This window comes from Schistocerca gregaria, chromosome X, assembly GCF_023897955.1.
Source record: "Schistocerca gregaria isolate iqSchGreg1 chromosome X, iqSchGreg1.2, whole genome shotgun sequence".
In the NCBI taxonomy this organism is placed as follows: Eukaryota; Metazoa; Arthropoda; class Insecta; order Orthoptera; family Acrididae; genus Schistocerca; species Schistocerca gregaria.
Window position 1 is genome coordinate 635,631,264 of NC_064931.1, and position 21,115 is coordinate 635,652,378.

The 21,115-nt window shown below is 41.0% G+C and overlaps 1 protein-coding gene and 1 pseudogene across 1 annotated transcript in view; both read right to left on the minus strand.

Moving 5' to 3' along the window:
* Positions 1 to 21,115, minus strand: part of LOC126299622 (plexin-B) — a 1,140,690-nt gene that overhangs the window by 288,884 nt on the left and 830,691 nt on the right. The window lies entirely within an intron of this gene.
* Positions 20,666 to 20,783, minus strand: LOC126299684 (5S ribosomal RNA; annotated as a pseudogene).

Consider the following 21,115-nt stretch of genomic DNA (forward strand, 5'->3'; position numbering starts at 1 on the left):
GTAAATGTGAGAGTGAAATTGCATAAAAAACAGTGTGAAAACAATACTCAACAGCAGTAGAAAGAGAGATCCACCAGAGATACCCAACAGGACAGAAAATGTGACATGCTGATAAAACAACAAAAAAAAGGTGGAAAAACCGATCTATAAAAATGCAATTTCACTAGCAATTTAATTTTCAAATATAAATTTGACCCACAGAAGAAGTCACATAGGTGTCGAAACCTATCTGGGATAATAAAAAGAAACAGTGTTTTGCATAAGCCGGATTTCAAAAAACCCACATTCTAAAACGCAAACATGAAAAAACATCAAGAGAAACTTCCAACACGAGAAAGACGTTTCTCTTCACTTAATACTGGTTGTAGAAACTTTTTACGTTGTTCAGCTTCTCTGTATCGCCCTCTCGTGTGTCAAACATATCTATTCGTGCTGTTCTTCTTGGTGTAGGATCAGTGTCCCCTGTTACACCAATTTGGTATGGGTTTACCTGAGTAATATTCTAGGGTAGGCCACACCAGGCTCTTTTTTTTTAAGCAGTCTCATTTGTAGACAGACTGTGTTTCATCAATATCTTACCAATGAAATGAATTCGGTCACCTGTTTTACCGACGGCTGAGCTTATGTGATCGTTCCATTACATAACCACACAAATTGTTACACGCAGTATTTGTATGGGTTAACTGATTTTGCACCACTTAGAAAACTTATCAAGATTTGAGTGAATATTTTTGCCGCTTGTTTCAGACGTTTGTGAATTCTGTATCAGCCATCTTTCGCTGCTGACTATCCGAAGTTATTACCACATTTTGTCCATACTTGGTCTGGCGCTACTTTGATGTTTATTGTGGACTTTTTAAAAACTGAAATCTAGAATTATTCAGAAATGTATCGTCATTGTTATTTACTTTGATTTTCTGGTGCAGGTTTTTGAATCGCATCTAACAGTGTCGCGATATGAGTGTTACATATTATTAACTTAACTACGTGGTGAACTGAGTTTGAAGCTCATACCGATCGTAGACATGAATCGCTGCAGGCGTACGGCAACCGCAGCAAATTTTTTGTTTTTTGTTTTTGTTTTTTTTATTTTTGCTTTTAATTTTTCGTTAAATTGTTTCGTGGCCACAAGTTTATTGCCTAAAGGGACATCGTGGTGGCAGATGTTTACAGGAATGCGGAAAATTGTAAACCGACTTCGAAATTCGTGTTTTCGCTAGTGGTTTCAAATTAATTACGAGGGATACCGAGCGGCAGTTTTACCTGCAGCAATACAACAAAAATTGCTCCGTACTGCAGGCCGGTGCTTCGTATCGATATGGTTTAATTTCGTCGGTCGATTGGGCGTGTTCGATAGTGACAGTTAGCAGAAATGAGCTGCCCACTGGAATGTTTTGAAGTACACATTGACTGAATTAAAACAGCGACCATTCACATTGCTTTGTATTATCCTGCTGTTTCATTATGGGCTGATCCGATGCGTCTTCAGTTGGCAACTCTTCCGCAACTCTATTACAAAGAAAGAAAATGCAACATTGGTTATGCTTTTATAATCTCCTTCGTTCTTAGGGAAGAGTCTTGTACCTAGAGGATAGTGTAGCTAAGAACACATGATGTGTCTTGGTCGGTGTATCAATCTAGTGACGTATTTTAGAATCACGTGAAGGATTGAACTCTGTAGACCGCCAGAAGCAATTTACCCCGTTGTCTATTTTTTGGTTGTTATGAAGCATGAGGTTGCAGTTTGTGCAACATTTGTAAATATTTCAGTTCCGCAGATTTGTGTTACGTAAAAAATATTAAAGCAATTTGGAAGATATCGCTAATTCTTCAGTTACGAAATCAACGATGAGGAAAATTCTATGTATTTTCAAACTTGGTTAAATAACAGGCGGACGGTTAAGCCACTTTTCGTCGATCGTGCACTTTCTTGTATCTTGAAACGCAAGGTCTTCTGTCACAGAAGACGTGATATTTACAAATGAGCAGAATTTCTTTAATATCTTAGAAATTTTATCTTTCTTGAGAATGAAAATTTGTGTTGTTTTCTACAGTTTCCGTTTCAAAATGTGTTTAATTTGCAACTGATTTTTGATTGTACTTCTACTTAATTTGTTTTAGCTTACTGATTATTGGTATGTGGTAGAGTAATAATGTAAGAGACAGACAGTTAGCCGGCCGGTGTGGCCGAGCGTTTCTAGGCGCTTCAGTCTGGAACCGCGCGACCGCTATGGTCGCAGGTTCGAATCCTGACTCGGGCATGGATGTGTGTGATGTCCTTAGGTTAGTTAGGTTTAAGTAGTTCTAGGGGACAAAAATGGTTCAAATGGCTCTGAGCACTATGGGACTCAACTTCTGTGGTCATTAGTCCTCTAAAACTTAGAACTACTTAAACCTAACTAACCTAAGGACATCACACACATCCATGCCCGAGGCAGGATTCGAACCTGCGACCGTAGCAGTCGCACGGTTCCGGACTGCGCGCCTAGAACCGCGAGACCACCGCGGCCGGCTTCTAGGGGACAGATGACCTCAGAAGTTAAGTCCCATAGTTCTCAGAGACATTTTGAACCCACGAAGGCATGGACCCAAGTTGTCAACAAGGCACTGTGCGAGCTGGTGGTGGCTGTTTTTATGTGAAATGGACTGGGTCCTCTGGTTGAGCTGAACCGATCATTGACTGGAAATTGTTATTTGTAGCCAGTCATGGACCACGTTCCCAAACAGCGATGGAATTGTTGTGGATGACTATGCGCCTGGTCGCCGGACCACAATTGTTCTGGAAGATTCGCACGAATGATTTGGCTACACAATTCGCCCGACGTGAACCACATCGAGAGGTCAGTTCGTGCACAAAATCCTGTTCCGGCAACACTTTCGCTATTATGGACGGCTATAGAGGCAGCATGGCTCAATATTTCTGTAGGGAATTTCGAAGGAATTGTTGAGCCCGTGCCATGTCGAGTTGGTGCATTACACTGGGAAAAAGGAGATCATACACGATGTTAGGAGATATCCAGGTGTATCCTGAGTGTATACCGTCGTTATCTGTTTTTACTTCCAAAATAATCCGGTTGTATTGAAATCCGCTAACGCGTCAGTGGTAAGCTAACACCTCAGCACCCATTGGCTCAAGTACAAGATGGAAGAGCATAATATTAATTTCTCATGTACGAAGTGGCTCTCTTTAAACTAGCTACGAAACCTGTATCCGCGGATGTGCTGCGAATTCGGTTCACGCTGGAGAGGATTTCGGTTCCAGCAATTTTCTGCGTAAATTCCGTTTCTGCTGATGGCCGATGCCCCGGAGCGCTGTTGGCGTAGAGACGTGCTAGCGACGCCAACGACGCGGAAAACGCGCTTAGGGCAGAAAGGCGTGCTTCTGCTAACGAAGTCGTAATTGCGTGTGACGCGGCGCTGCTGTGCGCGAGAGCCGATCGGCCGAAATTCGCGAGACTCGGATTGGCAGACAACGACCGCGGACGGCACAAAGACGCAAAGCATTGCCATCTGCTTCCGTCCGGATACCAAAATAGCAATTAACTCGCAATAACTGAATTCTGAAACAGAGTCGATTAAGGTCGCATGAGAGCTCTGCTTCGTAATTCAGACGTCGCTTTGACTGCAATAACATTCCAATAATTAGAAGAGGAAGGGGGAATGAGAGTGCGGGGCAAATCCCTGAGAGGTGGGAGTGCCCGTGCCAATGTCGATTACGCGGTCACCACCGGATCCGTCGCTTTGTGTTAGTAGTTTGTTAAACACTATTTCGACAATCCCGTTAAATGACTCGGCCGGGTACAAGGAAACTCACTCTCGGGCTCGTACGTTGCGGCCGTCCCTCTCTGCACGCGTAAAGTCGATACTCGTATTTTCACTGGGATGCAAACTCACGGGATAAAACATTAGTTACCCCCTTTAAAGAGCACACTGCTCACTTTGGAACTTTGTAAATGGTGTAAACTGGAACCAGCCGGTTACGTGTGTAGTGCTGCACGAAAAAACACTTAAGACATGCGTGTCGGTACCGTAGTGGAGTCTAGCAATACTAGATTTTCTTCTGCGAGAGGTGGAGTGGATACTACAACACACACAAAATAATTGATCCCGTTATTAAAACTTGAACAATATGAAGTACTTAGTACGGAAACAATCCATGCTCATAGCAATATTCTGAGTGTTTCTTATTGTCGCTGAACACTTTAATTTATCACTTAAATTCTGCATCTAAATCTACATGTTTAATCAATTCACAATTAAGAGCCTGGCATAGGGTTCATCGAACTATCTTCAATCTTTCCGTGTGAGCTCTGATTTTCTGATTTTATTATGATGATCGTTCCGCCCTATGTAGGTCAGTGTCAACACAATGTATTCACACTCTGAGGAGAAAGTTGGTGGCTGAATTTTCATGAGAAGATCCTGCCTCAACAAAAAACAGCTGTGTTTTAATGTCTGCCGCCCCAATTCGCACATCATATCCGTGGCACTCTCTCCACTATTTCGCTATAATACAAAACGAGCTGCACTTCTTTGAACTCTTTCGATGTCTTGCGTCGATTCTATCTGATGCTGATCCCTCACCACACAACAGTCCTCCGTAAGAGGACGGACAATCTTTAGCAGACCTGCTGCGTTTTCTAAGTGTTCTGCCAATTAATCACAGCGTTTGGCTTGCTTACCCCACAGCATTGTCTGAGTGATCGTTTAAGTTATTCGCGATTGGAGTCCGCAAGTATTTAGTTGAATTCAGAGCCTTTGTATTTGTGTTCTTTATCCCGTAAATGATTCCTTTTATTACTGATATAGATGACTTCACACTTTTCATTATTTGGAATCAATTTAGAATGATAATCTCTTCTCTCAATGTACAACTGACTGTTAACTTTAATATGGGCCACTCGAACACTTGCGCTCTACCAAAAGCAAGGTTAGGTAGTTTTGGTACAGTATATAAATAAGTAAGTAAATTGTAAAACTACGTAAAGAAAAATAAATGCATGTGTAAGAGAGAAGCTGGAAGCCGACGACTTCTCTTTGTTTAGTTGTTTGTTTCTGACATAATTAGAACTGCGCATCATTCAGCATTAGTTCATGGTGTATTTTATATCCTTACAGAATAAAAATTGCTTTTCATAAGTAATAAAAATTAGTTGATCACGTAACTTCTGCACTTTTATGTAACCAAAGCAATTACTTCTGATATAAGTACAGTTTACATACACAAATATATATATATGATTCACGAAGATGCAAATATTTTAATATGTTATTCTGCAAGTAAAACTAAAGAAAAAACTTTATATAAACTTAAGGTTTAGTTACGGAGTTACGGCTACTAAAAGGTTTTACCTGGAATTTAGCAACTTCGCTGATATGAAGCCATCGCAAAACTGTACGAGGTTAAAGAAAGCACGATTTTCATTTAGTTTATTGTTATTGATCTGGTGAATCTAATAAAACATTTCCCAGAATTGTATCTGCAATAGTTTTCCAGAACATCCAGAGAAGCAAAGACTATTATACAAGTAAATTTGTTTACTTTCCATTAAGAATGTAAAAACGTATGTGTCATTGTTGGCATTGTAGCAGTACCATCACATTTGCCATAAATAAGCACCAAATCGGCGTATTCCTCTGTCCTAAATTTGAAAGGCATCCCTATTTCACAACTAATCTACAAAGTACAACAGTTAGTATGTAGTTTCACTTAAATACAGTGTTATTACGTTATTTCACTGAACGATACAGAAAACTAACTCAATTCAATGCCAGGAAACGACTGAAACAACTCACTAACGGTTGCCAACAATAACATAAATGTTTCTACATTCTTGGAAGTTAAACAAATTTACTTGTATAATAATCTCTGCTTCTCTTGATGTACTGGAAAGTGTTCAAGCGATATTTGGTATATTTTTGTTTTGCGATTTTTTTGTTGTTGAGAAAATTGTGTTTCATATAGCTATATGATAAATCCGTACAGTTTTCTTTACTTTTGCTACAACATCCCTTGTTTCACTTTACAAATTAACAGTTTTTAAATAAAACCTGAATTAAACATTGAAAATTTCAATTTTGTCATAACATTGTTTACTTTTACGGAAGAGACAGGAGGATGACTATGTAAAACAAATATGTTCCACAGATTAGGCGGCCCTTATTGTATCCTCACTCATATTCTAGAGTCTAGAATCTAGACGGTTCACCGCTTCCGGTTTTTAGGGAGTATACACTAGCAAGGCACTGATTGCATACGTAAACAAAGCGAACGCTATATGGTAACGCCTGATAAGTACGCAACACTTCTAATGTACAGGTAACGCGGGAACGACCTTAACTGACCAAATATACTAGGAAAACTGCGCTACTCTACTCTTACTTATGACAGTCTACGCCAGTACACCGTAGTTTTACAACTCTAGCCACTCAGCTGTATATCGCAATAAGATGGGTCGATGTCAAGACGTTACGGAATCTCAGAGAGTAGCTATCGTGCTTGGACGTGCCTACGACCACGCTGCGTATTTAGTTGCCCATTTGTTGGTGTATCAACGTAGACTGCAGGACGTGTCTAAAAAAACTGGCGTACTAGACGCAGCCATCATTTCGTACGAACAGTGGCTGTAAAAAGACCCTAACCTACGCTTACCTAACCCTTTTGCTAAGAAATCACCAAAACAGCTGCCATAAGAAGTTTAAGGAGACCTTGTAAAACCTAAATCTTGATGGTATTGATGGCCCCTCTGAAATTAAATCCTCCCATATCCTTCGAATTCAGCAGGAATTTAAACCGACAAACTGTGGGAGGTTGTAGGGGACATCAAAACTAATATTTTTCCCTAATGTCATTTTTTCCTATGAGGTATATTTAAGCCGGTGGAGGCCGTATTACACTCTTCAGTTGTTAGAGGCCGTATTACGCTGTTCAGTTGTAGGAAACTGCTGTCCACCAGTGTAGTAGTGCATTGTCTCTGTTTACTAATGGAGCGATACACTTGGGAGTGAGTACACTGATATGGTTGGTGCGTACTACGCAGCGCACCACAATAGACGAGCTGCAGAGCGGGTTTATCAACAACAATATCCTAATCGCCGTATCCCGCATCATACGACCTTTGCTGCTGTGTACCAACGTCTGCGTGAGACCGGGTCATTTAGCAGATTACCTGGACAGGGTCGCCGTCGCACGGGAAGAACACTGCAATTTGAGGAAGCTGTCTTACAGCATGTGGAGCGGGATCCTTCGATGAGCATTCGTGCAATTGCACGTAAAATGGGGACGAATCAGAAGAATGTAAGAACAGTCCTTCGAGAGCAATTGTTACGTCCATTTCACTTACAACGTGTCTACAACCTGGAAGCAGTTGATTATTAATCGAGAGCACAGATTTCGCAGTGGTACCTGGAACAGTGTGAAATGCATTCTACATTTCCATCCTCTGTGTTGTTTACCGCTGAAGCAACGTTCGGGCGTGACGGAATCTTCAACATGCACAATTCGCATGTTTAGAGTGAGGATAACCCGCATGCCACAGTTACTAGCGCTTATCAAGTGCGGTTCTTCGTTAATGTGTGAGTCGGTGTTGTTGGGGACAGTTTAATTGGGCTGTATCTGCTGCCTAGGCTATTAAATGGCAGGCACTATTACAATTTTCTCGCTAGAGCATTGTCAGAATTGCTGGAAGATGTCCCGCTCCCTACAAGACAACGCATGGGGTTCCAACATGACGGGGCGCCGGCACATTTCAGTCGTCGTGTGCGTCGATTCCTGGACCGACGGGTCCCAGACACGTGGATTGGCAGAAGTGGCCCTGTACCATGGCCTGCTCGATCCCCACTTTTTTGTGTGGGGAACAATTCAGGACACCCCTGATGTTTTTGACCGTCTCAGACAGAACATGATCCGACAGTGTAACCTTTGTGTCAATGGAGACATTTTTTAAAATCAACTGTAATTGCAATTGGGTTGTGTTAATGTGTCGTCTCTTGGTCATAAAAAATGGAAAAGTGTCTGTTGGTTTAATTAATTTGCCGCCAGAGAAATCTTCCTCTACTCCTCATAGGAAAAAATGACACTAAGGAAAATATTTTTTTTTATCTCCTCTACAACCTCCCAGAGTTTGTCGGTTTAAATACTTTTCACCCTGTATACCGCAAGCTGGCATTCGTCACAGCAAAAACATGAGATCTATAATGGTCTCACTTTTTTAATGACTATTATGAAACAATGTATGCGTTGGCTTTACGCCATCAACTCCTGAAACTGAAATGGTTCGTGACGTCTTGGCGGCCTCTTCGACGCGAAGTGCTCTCGGCTGGTAGTGCACTTCCGATGACCGTAATTCGTCGGGGAACTAAGGGATGCTGACTGCGTCTCTGTTCAGCTGGCAGTGATATATCGATTCCGCAACCGCGCTCCACGAAACTCACTTAAGTTTGTCCACGGTCTCCATTAATAATGCTGTGTTGTTTTCGCACTGCTGCCGGCGCTGCGCGTCGAGTTCCGTGTGGACGTCTTTCTCAATTACGGCCACCGAAACAAATTATGTAGGCGTATTGCATCGTGACTTTGACATTAGTAGATATCAATGGCTACTACACATTCTGCAGCAATCGTATGTTACAAGATTAATGGCTTGTATAACATTCCCCCGCTGACTCATCCCACAGGCGGCAGCTGAAATGCCCCGCGGATCAATGGAAGGAAGGGGGCACGAAGTCGCTATATTTTTTTGTAAATGTTTTGACTTTCACTGGAGTATTCGCCAGTTTCAGAGAACGTAGTACATACTTTATTTTCCACATATGCTAAAAATTTGAAACACTGTTATATTTCGAGTATTGCATCAATGATATCCTATAGCATCATAAATACTGGTACATACTTGGAGTAGACTGTTATGTGGAGCAGGTAATGAGAAAGACACAGTAGTCTGTGGGGTATGGAGTTAAATGCGAAATATTTAGGTAAGTATTACAAGGTCAGCCATGTTTAACGAGTGCAATAGTTCTTAGAAGAGGACTACTTTTATTCAGCTGGAGATGCCATTGCCGTAACGAACTTTGTGGTGTATTATCTAGGCCATCGAAGTCATATTCACGAGGAAGAGGGTTAAAATTCCAGCCAAGTCACTAAGTATTGCGTGTTTTCGGCAAATAAATTACGATAATGACCGCTATCATTTCCTCTGAAAGCCCATAGCTGTCTCCGTTCAGTATCGTTGTACTCCATCTTGCAGAATAGTATCTGATGTGTATCCTTGAACCCTGGACGAATTCATAGAATGAATTTATAATGCATCAATTTTAGCGTTAAACTCTGGGCTCTTATGGTACTTATTTTCAAGTTGATTTATTTAATTTTGTGATATCAGAAAAAAGTTAGATCAGAATAGCACAAATAGGGTGCAGATGTCACGCAAGGAATCGAATCGTCTCCTCTGTGTCCCGATCTGACTGCAATATGCAGTAGGCCAAATGATTATGGGCACAGGCTTATTTATATAAGTTTAGGATGCATACAACTACGACTCCATGATTATTGAATCTGTTATGTACTGAAAGTATTGGTTTCACTTTGATTCACATCTTTTCACGGCTCCTGAGTGCCGCTGGATGTGATATTAACTTTTCTGTTAGAACCGAGATTGCTTGGAGCACAGTATGCTATTTTGTTTGGAACTACGTAAGATGAGTGGACTGAATAATCTAGCCCGTGGATGAGCACTCAGCGTGTCATTTACTAGCAGAAAACAGGGACTTTGAAAAACTTCGCCCTATATTCATAGTAGCATCCGAAAGGTGGCATCTATGCATCTACACATCACCATAACTGAGAACTGGAGAGTACATGCACAAACGCCAGCAAATAAAAATAATTTATTACAAATCATAAATGTTATAATCTTGCGTTAAGTCATCGTAGAGGAGAGACCATACTGCCATAAGAGATGGGTGCTAAAACAGGACTTTTTTGTGCCTAGCAGTCAGTTTTCATAAGCCACCATGATATTGAAAATTTGGTCTGTTTCTAATTTCCGAAAACGCCAGTTCTGTTACGTGTGTCACCAAGCAAATCCACAGCATTTGCATTTGTATATTCGGCAGCATACTACTTAATACACAAAAGGTATTCGCCACGGTGACTGTCCAGGATATTTTGCGAACACATGGAAGGTTATGGAAGGAAGCTAACTTTTACAAAGCACATAATTTGATATATTCGGAACATTTCTGTTCAGCGTACTGAAATACTTCTAAACTATATACATGACTTGTCCCTTTAAAAGCGTCGCAGTTACATCTTCTTTGATGCCATCAACATTAAAAAAATAATATTTGGTTTTTGTGGAGAAAGCTGTTATTCGGAAACCCGAGTAAGGAAAAACTGAATTTTATAAAAAAATAAAATAAGGTGGATTCACAAGAGCTTGGTGAAAATTTCTCTTAGCCTTAAAGCTACTAAGAACGTTAAGAGTTCAGATATTTAGTAAGAGTGAATGACAGTGATTTTATCGCGTATCTGTCTAACCTACCATTGGAAAAATCAGTCCGTGTAAAAATGCTGCTAATAAACAAAAGTATAATAGGACAGCAGACGATATAGAAGACGTGTATCTGATGATGTATTACACCTTGGAACGTGTTGTGTGAAGTTATTACGTTCAGATGTGATTGATTGCGAATAACTGTTTCTGGCACCAACACAAAGAATATTCTTCACCAAATATGGGCAGCGAAGTCACAGCATTCTGTGTAAAACAGCGAGATTGAATCTTATGACTAGCTATGTATTCTCGGTATACGATCCTGGGTGTCGCATGAGTAGTTTGTATTCCATCGTGCCAGCGTTTTACGTGTGCATGGTTAAGAACATTCTTCAGTTCCACTCCTGAGAAGGGTCAACATTTGATGTAGTCTTGTTCGAAAGTTGACATCGTGCCCGCAACAGGACATGCGTTTGAAGACGCCGCCCACTTCCTCGTGAATTCTCGAAACTCGTGCTGTTCTGTCTTCCCACGCTTAGTGAACCCTACAGTTCCTCGAGGCTTGGAAACGTTGCTTCTCTAAAACATGTTCACCACGCAAGCTAGTTTTAAGTATGTTCAGTTTAGAATATTGGAGCAGAATATTTAAGATCAACCTGAAGTGGAAAGGTCTGTGGTGGCGTCAACACTGATGCAGGGGCAGTGCAGGAATAATGTAGGCTCACTGCTTCCTGCTCGAACCAGATACGTACATAAGGTGAATTAGGAAAACAAGTGGCAAATTGAGCTTAACTCATCGTTTGCGAACTCTTTCAGAAGAAATAATCAGTCACATTTCATAAAAAAAGGAACAATAGTGCGTCCTGTTACGTATCCTTCTTCCTTACCGATAAATGTTTTGAGAAAAGAAATCAGCTATATACTAGATTCTAACGAAATAAGTGGCACACCTAAACGTAAGTTTGTTTCGTAAATACTTGATACGCACAGAGCTAAAAATTTTAGTGTAATTTGGTAAGAATGAAACAGAAGTAAAGAAAAATATGTTTGCCACAGTGACAACAAGAGAGTAGAAATGGAATTTAGACGGAGAGTGGGAACAACAAGGGAGTGCTTCTCCTCCGCGTAATGTAGGGAATAAAACAAGAAGAGAGTAGCCAGTAAAAACATCACGAAATGTCTTCAGCGCCCGTCCTCCACTCTTTTTCTTCTTTTCTAGGAACTGAGACGTATAATTCCAGGCATGGAATGTGGATGTTGGTAGCCTGAAGGCTACTAAAAGCCGGATGAGCGACCATTACGTCCTGCATTAAAAGCACCTTGGGTATGTTGCCTCAAGTTTCTAAAGACGACGACGCTCTATCACTGCAGTGTCAAAATGCTGGGAAGTGTTTCAAATATTTTTTCCGAATTTCCACTTACGAATCTGGGAGACGAACAGTATGCGCATTATTTTCGTTTGCAACGTTTTATTAGGCACATTAACTGTAACTTCTGAACATTCAAGATTACCTACGGAAAATATACTAGTCTATTGCGCAAAGTACCTTAACAAATACCTAAAAATAATCCCTTCGCCCAAACTAATCACAAACTGATGTTAAACTAATGTCAATGAATGCTACATAAGCATAACGTGAGAATGACAATGTGCTACGAAAATGCCACTGTCGTGGTACATACAGAAGGGGAGCTACTGTTATCCTATTTCTCTCTCTATATTCCTCATTGAAGCAGATGATTTTTAACTGAAGCTTTGTCCGTACTATCCTACTTCAGTCCTTTCACTAATGACAAAGCATTCATTTTGAAAAGTATAAAACGAATACGAATATCCCACATTTATTTTATCAGGATGTGGTACGTCCCTGTTCCATAGAGTAGTGGCTGATATATATTGTTAAGAAGCGTACTGTAAAGTAATGAGGAATACTCATACCAAGAACATTTAAAGCAAAACTCGTCACCGGACGGAGCACAGAACGTCAAATTATACTCTGTGAAACAATGAACAATGAATAACTTATAAAACGCATTAAAAACCGCAATCCAGTAACAAAGAGACACAAACAAAGGCACCAAATGACGTATTTGATATGACAAGAGAAATGGCTGAAATTGTATCTTTGACATTCATGAAACAATAGCATCTAATATCTTTTTATAATTTAGAAACTCCCCGCTGGATTTATTTTGGAATGACATGCCATACCGCATTTCCTGGTGATGCTTACGCGGCATAATTTTTATATAATAATAGATTGTTAAGCAGACTCTGTAACGGAGACTATGATCTGCACCTGCGGTTAGTTTTCACAGTCGGACGAATGCATGTTAAGCGTAACAATCATAGCCATCGAAATACAAAATAAGAATGAAATAATAATAATAATAATAATAATAATAATAATAATAATAATAATTCGCTTCACAAGAGAATCGATTGAGTGTTACTATTTCGAAGAGATATGAAGCTTAATATTAAGTGGAGTAGCAAATGAAATCTGAAAAGAACACTCTTTACTTATTCTCAATACCTATCTTTCATTTCTATACCAACGACAATGAATATTCGCGATCAAGCATCATTTGGTGTTAAACAGAGATGGTAAAGTAGAGAATTCAACTAGCGACATTGTGGCTAAACAGTAGGTTGCCAGCACGGTAAAGAGAGGAATAAAGCAATGGAGGACTACAGCAAATTTTACGAATCGAACAGAGCGGATAAATATGCAGTGAATTCCGACGAATCTCTGCCTGGATGATATAAGGAAAACTAAAATTTTGTTGAATTAGGTTTCATATTTCCTGTACAAGAGTTGGGGGCAGTGAGCAAACAGGTTCTTGGAATCATTTTTACGACTCAACTTAGTTATAAACATTACTCAAAAAAGTGACAGTTGGAGACTTTTGAGACATGCAATCAGTTTTCGGTACTCGGAAAAGTGGGAAGTCACTATGCAGTGACTCCACGGGCGAAATTTATTATGGCGCGTCGTAATTTGTGTACTGTAATTTACGGGACGAGTTTTCGAATCTAATCGCTTAAAATTACATAATTTATATTTTATAAGTAAAATAGTTATCAAGAAGACAACTAGTATTTTGAGCTATGTAACTTAATTGTTCCCAACTTATTGTATAGGATTTGTATAACAAATTGTCTCCGTAGTTTGGTTGTTTCTTTTAATAGAGTGCTTAATAGTTAGATGCGCAGCTTTCCTTCTATTAATATTGGTCTGTATAATGTTCAAATAATTACTATTAAGCATTGATGAAAATTTTTCATCGTATGCGTATTTTCGCTTGAAAGAATACAAGTTTATAATAGAATTTATGCTTCTTACTTCACTTGTAATGAAAATCTGTTCTAATGTGGTGTGACTAATACGGCCTACATATTAAATTTCTGAGAATATTAGTAGGTAAATAACGCTGAGGTAATTATTTAAACTACCAGATGAAATAGTAGCCACTTACAGCTCTCGGAGAATTAAACAGACGCCCACTAACGTCTCTCAAACATAACATATCGAAACCTAGACGAGTTTGATGACTACAACTCTAAACATTTCTTCATCAGCACACGAATTCGTAATTAGAAAATCAAATTTCAAATCAAAAAGTAATTTGGTGTAGAATAAAATGGCATTCCTTACACGGAATGGCTTAAATGCTAACGCGAAATATTAGACGAACGCAGTGTCTAAAAAAGCAGGAATAGAAATTTACTTTAACTGATAGGAGGACGCAAATGAGTGTCATTAGATACTTTTTGTTTGCTGGATATTTAAAATTCAATTAAGGACGAAACTCGTGTTTTTAAAAGTTTTTTGCAATATCTATTTGGCATTTTATCGCTTACATACAAATAAACAAGTTCTGTACAAATATTTTACTTTAATTTATCACAGTTTCAGAAGTGCTTTGAATGTACTTAGTTTTAAAAGGAATCTGTAACATTGCGATCCTACAAACGTGTTAGTAAGGGTTTTGCGGTAGAAACTGGGGAACCAGGAGACGAAATCGGAACGAAAATTTTCTTGAATGGCGGCGTGTCTGTTCAGAATACTCAACGTACTGACAGGAAAAAAAAAGTCACTGACATATATCGTGGCACTTGCTGCGTGTACGAATGGGATTATCTTCGAATAAACGGATGTTCTAAAACCTTGTAACGGACATTAGGGGCTGGCATCTGTGTTTTTGCATGGTCGCAGAAACAAAATTATTTGCTCATACATAAAGCTATGGTTAGAATCTCATTTATTTTTATTAGACAAGAATTTTGCAAGAAACATACGGAAGATAATTCAATACGCTTTTTCAAACAGTGTCGAATGGTGTAAGAATCAATGAAAACGTAGAAATTACAGTTTGGTTACAGATGAGGAGTTCCTAAATATATCATGCACGCAATTTTATGCTTTCAATTTTTACTGTTAAAATTTTTTTTTGGCCACCTGCATGATAAGCACCTCCAGCTTAAGTCACTAGTTGCTTATCAATAACGGGCGCTTCTAGTAGCAGTTTTGGCCGTCGATCGACGGACTGCTTTTCGAAATTCGTTTCAACTAAATCATTTACGAGCCTGTTTTTTTTTCCTTCGACACCTGGGTTCTCCACTTAATTTAATTTTCAGTTGCAACGACACGCATTAAGCTGGAGGGTCTCCGTGTTTGATTTCCAGGAGGCAGCGGGGAAGGTGCGGGCTCGGTCAGGGTGGGATATATTTAGGTTGCGCAGCTGTTGGGACGGCCTGAGTGCTTGCTCTAACTTCGTTCCAACTGCTACGAGTACTCCGTCTCTCAGGGGATTCCCGTCACCATTTGTTCCATCCACTGGCTGCTTACTGTCACTCACTAACTTGGTAATTAGGTGGATTTTCCTTTTCCACGGAAAGAGTCCACAGGAGCGGAGTGCGCTGGCTACTGTTATTGTGTGTTCCAACGTATTTTTTTCTACTTCACTGGTAATTTTAACAACTACCCCCGTCACCATATCCCTAATACGCTAAGGTTTTATGTGTCATCCTGCTTCCCGACAGAATACGGAATATGTTCAGTATGTCAGAATTTTCAACGAAATTAAAGACACCTATGCGTAATTGTTGAGCGCCTGAACCAGACAATAAGATATGAAAACAATTAGAGCATTATGAAGAAATCGTGTGGGAACATGAATTTGAGTCACATATAACTAATACCGGTACAAGTACGAAAAGCTATCACGAGCTGAATTCGGAGTTTCTAAGGCCAGGTAACGGAATTATCATCGACACCAAAGTCCTTACTCAGGGTACTTTTACAATTAGAGCATTATGAAGAAATCTTGTGGGAACATGAATTTGAGTCACATATAACTAATACCGGTACAAGTACGAAAAGCTATCACGAGCTGAATTCGGAGTTTCTAAGGCCAGGTAACGGAATTATCATCGACACCAAAGTCCTTACTCAGGGTACTACGAAAAGGTTTTAAGAGACCGCTACCAGTCACAAAATTTGTTCATAGTTAAAAAGGCAATATTTTTCTAGGTATAAAACTTATCTTCAGCCTACAGAGACAATAAAATGGCTCTGAGCACTATGGGACTTAACATCTGAGGTCATCAGTCCCCCAGAACTTAAAACTACTTAAACCTAACTAACCTAAGGACATCACACACATCCATGCCCGAGACAGGATTCGAACCTGCGACCGTAGCGGTCGCGCGGTTCCAGACTGAAGCGCCTAGAACCGCTCGGCCACACCGGCCGGCTACAGGGACAATACAGAATCATTTAATGAAAGTACACATAGATAATAAAGTTGTTCCGTACAGCCTTGGAATGTGCTGCAGTCACCTGCGGAGGAAGAGAATGAAAACTTAATGTGAGGAAATATTCACTTCGTTTGTTGGTCTACTGTTCACATAAACAATTTAAAATAATCATTCACTTTGTTCATACGAATTAAACTTGCATAGGGCACTTAAAACGCGACATCACAATCGACTCTAGTGTGTGGTAGAAACAAGGAACAGCTTCAGCCATTTGAATTAGGTTACTTTGCGGGCCTGCACGAACGTGGATTGACGTATCGACGGAGTGCTCCACATGTTGGCCACAGTTTATTGGTGGTGTCAGAACTTTCCTCAGTGGTCTGTGGGACATCCCCACACCCGCAGACCAGGTTCTGGACCTCCTCTTAGTACAGGCGCACGTAAGGAGTGACACATTATGCGAGCAGCGGTGGCCGACCGAACATCATACAAGGACGAAATCTTGGGGTATATTGCACCTGCTGCGTCACCAAGGACCACTGGGAAGAGCCTGCTTGTAGCAGGATTAAAATCACAGGTACCTCTGGCCGAGCTACCATTACCACCACACCACGACACCACCAAGGATGGCTGCTCCGGTGTAGTGAAAGATTCGACTGAAGAGTGGAATGTCACTCTACTGCCGTCAGTGATTATAGTAGGTATGCATATAATGGACATACGCCTGCATCGGGTAGACCTGGTGAGCTGCCTATTGTGGAGTGCATTCGCCCGATACACACAGGCTTCATGGTAAGGGGGGTAATCAGTTATCATTTGCAATCACATTTGGTGTTTCTGCAGGGTAAAGTAACCACCGCCCCTACATTGTACAGGCTGTTACACCGTGCTACCGCCATTTCTTCTACAGGTAGGTGATGTACTTATTTAGCAGGAAAATGCACGTCCACATAGGCTGTTGCGCCGCAAACTGCTCTTTGTGTCGGAGAAAAATGCCTTGAACGAACTGTGACAGAAGCCCGAACAACAGAGGACTGACGTACTAGGCCATGCATTGATACTATGAAATGCATTGATAATGGCTAGGCACTAGCCGAAATCTAGATTTGCCGAATAAAACCTGCAAGAAAAGGACGACTGATTGCTGCGCTGTATCATTTGAAAGTCATATCACAGCCGCTGGCTTTTCCCAAATATGATTTCAATATTTCGAACACCATGTCACCTCGTTCGGTTCGACTTCACCAAATTTAGCTGCTGGAAGGTTTAAGGATATTGAAGTGCAGCTGCCTAGTCATAATAATGGATACATACCTATGTGATTAAAAGAATCCTGACACCATCAAAAACATATGCTTTTCATATTAGGTGCATTGTGCTGCCACCTACTGCAAGGTACTCCATATCAGCTACCTCAGTAGTCATTAGACATCGTGAGAGAGCAGAATGTGGTGCTCCGCAGAACTCACGGACTTCGAACGTGGCTAGATGATTGGGTGTCACTTGTGTCATACGTCTGTATGCGAGATTTCCACACTACTAAACATCCCTAGGTCCACTGTTTCCGATGTGACAGTGAAGTGGAAACGTGAAAGGACACGTACAGCACAAAGGCGTACAGGCCGACCTCGTCTGTTGACTGACAGAGACCGCCGACAGTTGAAGAGGGTCGTAATGTGTAATAGGCACCCGTCTATCCAGACCATCACACAGGAATTCCAAACTGCATCAGGACCCACTGCAAGTACTATGTCAGTTAGGCGGGAGGTGAGAAAACTTGGATTTCACGGTCGAGCGGCTGCTCGTAAGCCACACATCACTCCGGTAAATGACAAACGACCCCTGGCTTGGTGTGAGGAGCGTAAACATTGGACGATTGAACGGTGGAAAAACGTTGTGTATAGTGACGAATCACGGTACACAATATGGCAATTTGAGAGCAGGGTGTGCGCATGGCCAATGCCCGGTGAACGTCATCTGCCAGCGTGTGTAGCGCCAACAGTAAAATTCGGAGGCGGTTGTGTTATGGTGTGTTTCTCATGGAGAGGGCTTGCACCCCTTGTTGTAGTGCGTAGCACTATCACAGCATAGACCTACATCGATGTTTTAAGCATCTTCTTGTTTCCCACTGTTGAAGAGCAATTCGGGGATGGTGATTACATCTTTCAACACGATCGAGCGTATGTTCATAATGCACGGCCTGTGGCGAAGTGGTTACACGACAATAACATCTCTGTAATGGACTAGAATGCACAGAGTCCTGACCTGAATCCTATAGAACACCTTTGAAATGTTGTCGGACGCCGACTTCGTGCCATGTCTCATCGACCGACATCTATACCTCGCCTGAGTGCAACACTCCGTGAAGAATGGGCTGCCATTCCCAAAGAAACCACCCAACATCTGATTGAACGTATGTCTGTGAGAGTGGAAGCTGTCGTCAACGCTAAGGGTGGGCCAACAACATATAGGGGGCCACGAACCTGTAACTCATTTTCAGCCAGGTGTCCGGATACTTTTATTGACATAGTGTGCGAGTGGGCAACGCGTCTTGCAAATAGATAAGTGGACTGATAAGCCACCGATAAAAATGTAACAAGTAACGGCTGCGTGTCAACTGCACCAGTAGTAATGGAAGGGCATTAGAATCGGAACAACCTGTAGCGTCATTTCACTACTAACAAACAAACTGAGTACTCTTATAATGGTAGCGTTGACAACTTCGCAAGTTTTAGATTTGTGTCTTCATTAAAAGGGCTCCTTTACATATTATAAGACAGAGTTTTGATTTTCTTTTACGAGCCATGTTGATCAATGAACTGATTAACTAGTTTAATTAACAATGAGTAATCTGGTACTCGTCGCTGTAGATGTACGTAAGGACTTGAGGGTATGAGCTACACATGCCGCCCCACGCCACGATCATTGCACAACAAGTGCGGCGCAGGGTTTCCTGTAGGCAGTTATTCTGCGGGTACATCACAGGGCGCAAGTGATGTGAAGCGGCTACGGGCATGGGTTCCTTATGGAAACTTTATCTACATAGTCCCCTCTACAAGCACTAGAAAAAAAAAGCTCTTAAGCCACATCGTATTTCTTGCTGCAGATTAGTTGTATCAGTCTGTAACTATGATCGTTTCTTGGTATGATCATTAAGCACGCTTGATATTGATTTATGATTTGCAGATTTCTTTATTATTCAGCTGCTACGTATGTAGGGAGGTACACATTTTCGATAAGTCTACTATGCATTCATACGTAATGAGACGCTCATTTGAGAGACTATTAAGCTTCAATAAATACGTAGTTTATTTCTGCCAAATATTTTTGATCTCATAAAGTACCATGACTACGTAAAAAAATTCTTCTGAACTGGAGTCCTTCATGGTTCAATATTTGCGGTTAAATAATTTCTGTTACTTATCGATCCAGTTGTTTGGTTGAGACATCTGGCCTCCTACTTCATGGTGTTCACCATCAATCATAGCATTCTCACTCAACATTTCCGTTTAGAAGTTTCCATTTAGACAGCGACAGTACAGAAAGCGGTAGCGCCATCCGCTTTGATCGAGGCTACTAAATAAACAGGCTCGATGAGTTCAACGTAATACCTTCTTTTATTTCTTTCGGAATATTATAAACTGACTGAAGTATACAAACAAGAACTGGAATACGTAAATGGTACTTTTACTTACACGCTTTTGTATAAAAGAGGGAAGCTAGAATTCCATTACACTTTTGTGTAACATTAGCGTCGGTGCGGTTAGAAACGAGACAACCTGGAGCTGTGACTGGAGAGCAGAGGAAGCTGTAGTTAATGTATTTTCTGTAGGACACTGAAAGCGATAAAACTAACAAACTGCGTATCTTCACCACCTTGCTGCATATTCGCTATGTAGTAGTAAGGCTCTACAGCAAGTACTTTTACTCCTACATTTTCCACGATAAATTTCTGGCGAAGGTTTCTTATAGTTTCTAGATAGTTACTTACTTGTCTCATATTGGTCTAGCAGCTAAACCAGACCAGATGACTACATACTTAACCAGAGTGGCAAGGTAAACACGTGTTGGTGCGAGCAGTTGATGGGTCTGGCTTACTGAATCAGTACCCTGAATATGCTTTTATCACAAGCAAGTTTTCATTATTAAATGAGACAGTTTCCTGCAAGGCTGTTTTTATCAAAGAAAAACTTCTTATGCGTCACTACTAGCCAATTACAACCACCTAAACTAAACTACACTAAGCTCCGTCTGAACAGGCCTTGGAAGGCTCAACGGCACCGACCGGCCGACGTGTCATCCTCAAGCCACACCGCTCTCCCGGCCGTACGTCAGTTTAGGAGACCGGAGACGTTACTTCTCAATTAAGTAGCTCCTCAATTTGCCTCACAAGGGCTGAGTGCACCCCTCTTTCCAACAGCGCTCGGCGGACCGGATGGTCACCCATCCAAGTGCTAGTCCAGCCCGACAGCGCTTAACTTCGGTGATCTGACGGGAACCGGCGTTATCACTGCGGCAAGGCCGTTGGCATTTACAACCACCTACTAATTTTCAAATGGACAGTCATCCACACGCGTGTACGATCAAGGACGTTTTTCTTAAAGATCGTGCGTCATGCTCGTCAAACGTTCAAAATGTGGAGTATACCGTACAGAAACGACCACGTAGCTGCAATTAGTGAATCGTGACGCATGATCTAATTTTGATGAAGAAAAACAGACTTGCAGGATATAACGTTAGATATAACAAATGTAGCATCGCTGTGGACGCATGCATCAAGACAAATATCGCATTTTAATAAATGCAGGTAGCACTGGTGCAGGAAGGAATAAAGCTAACACGGAAGAGAGGTGCTTTTCTT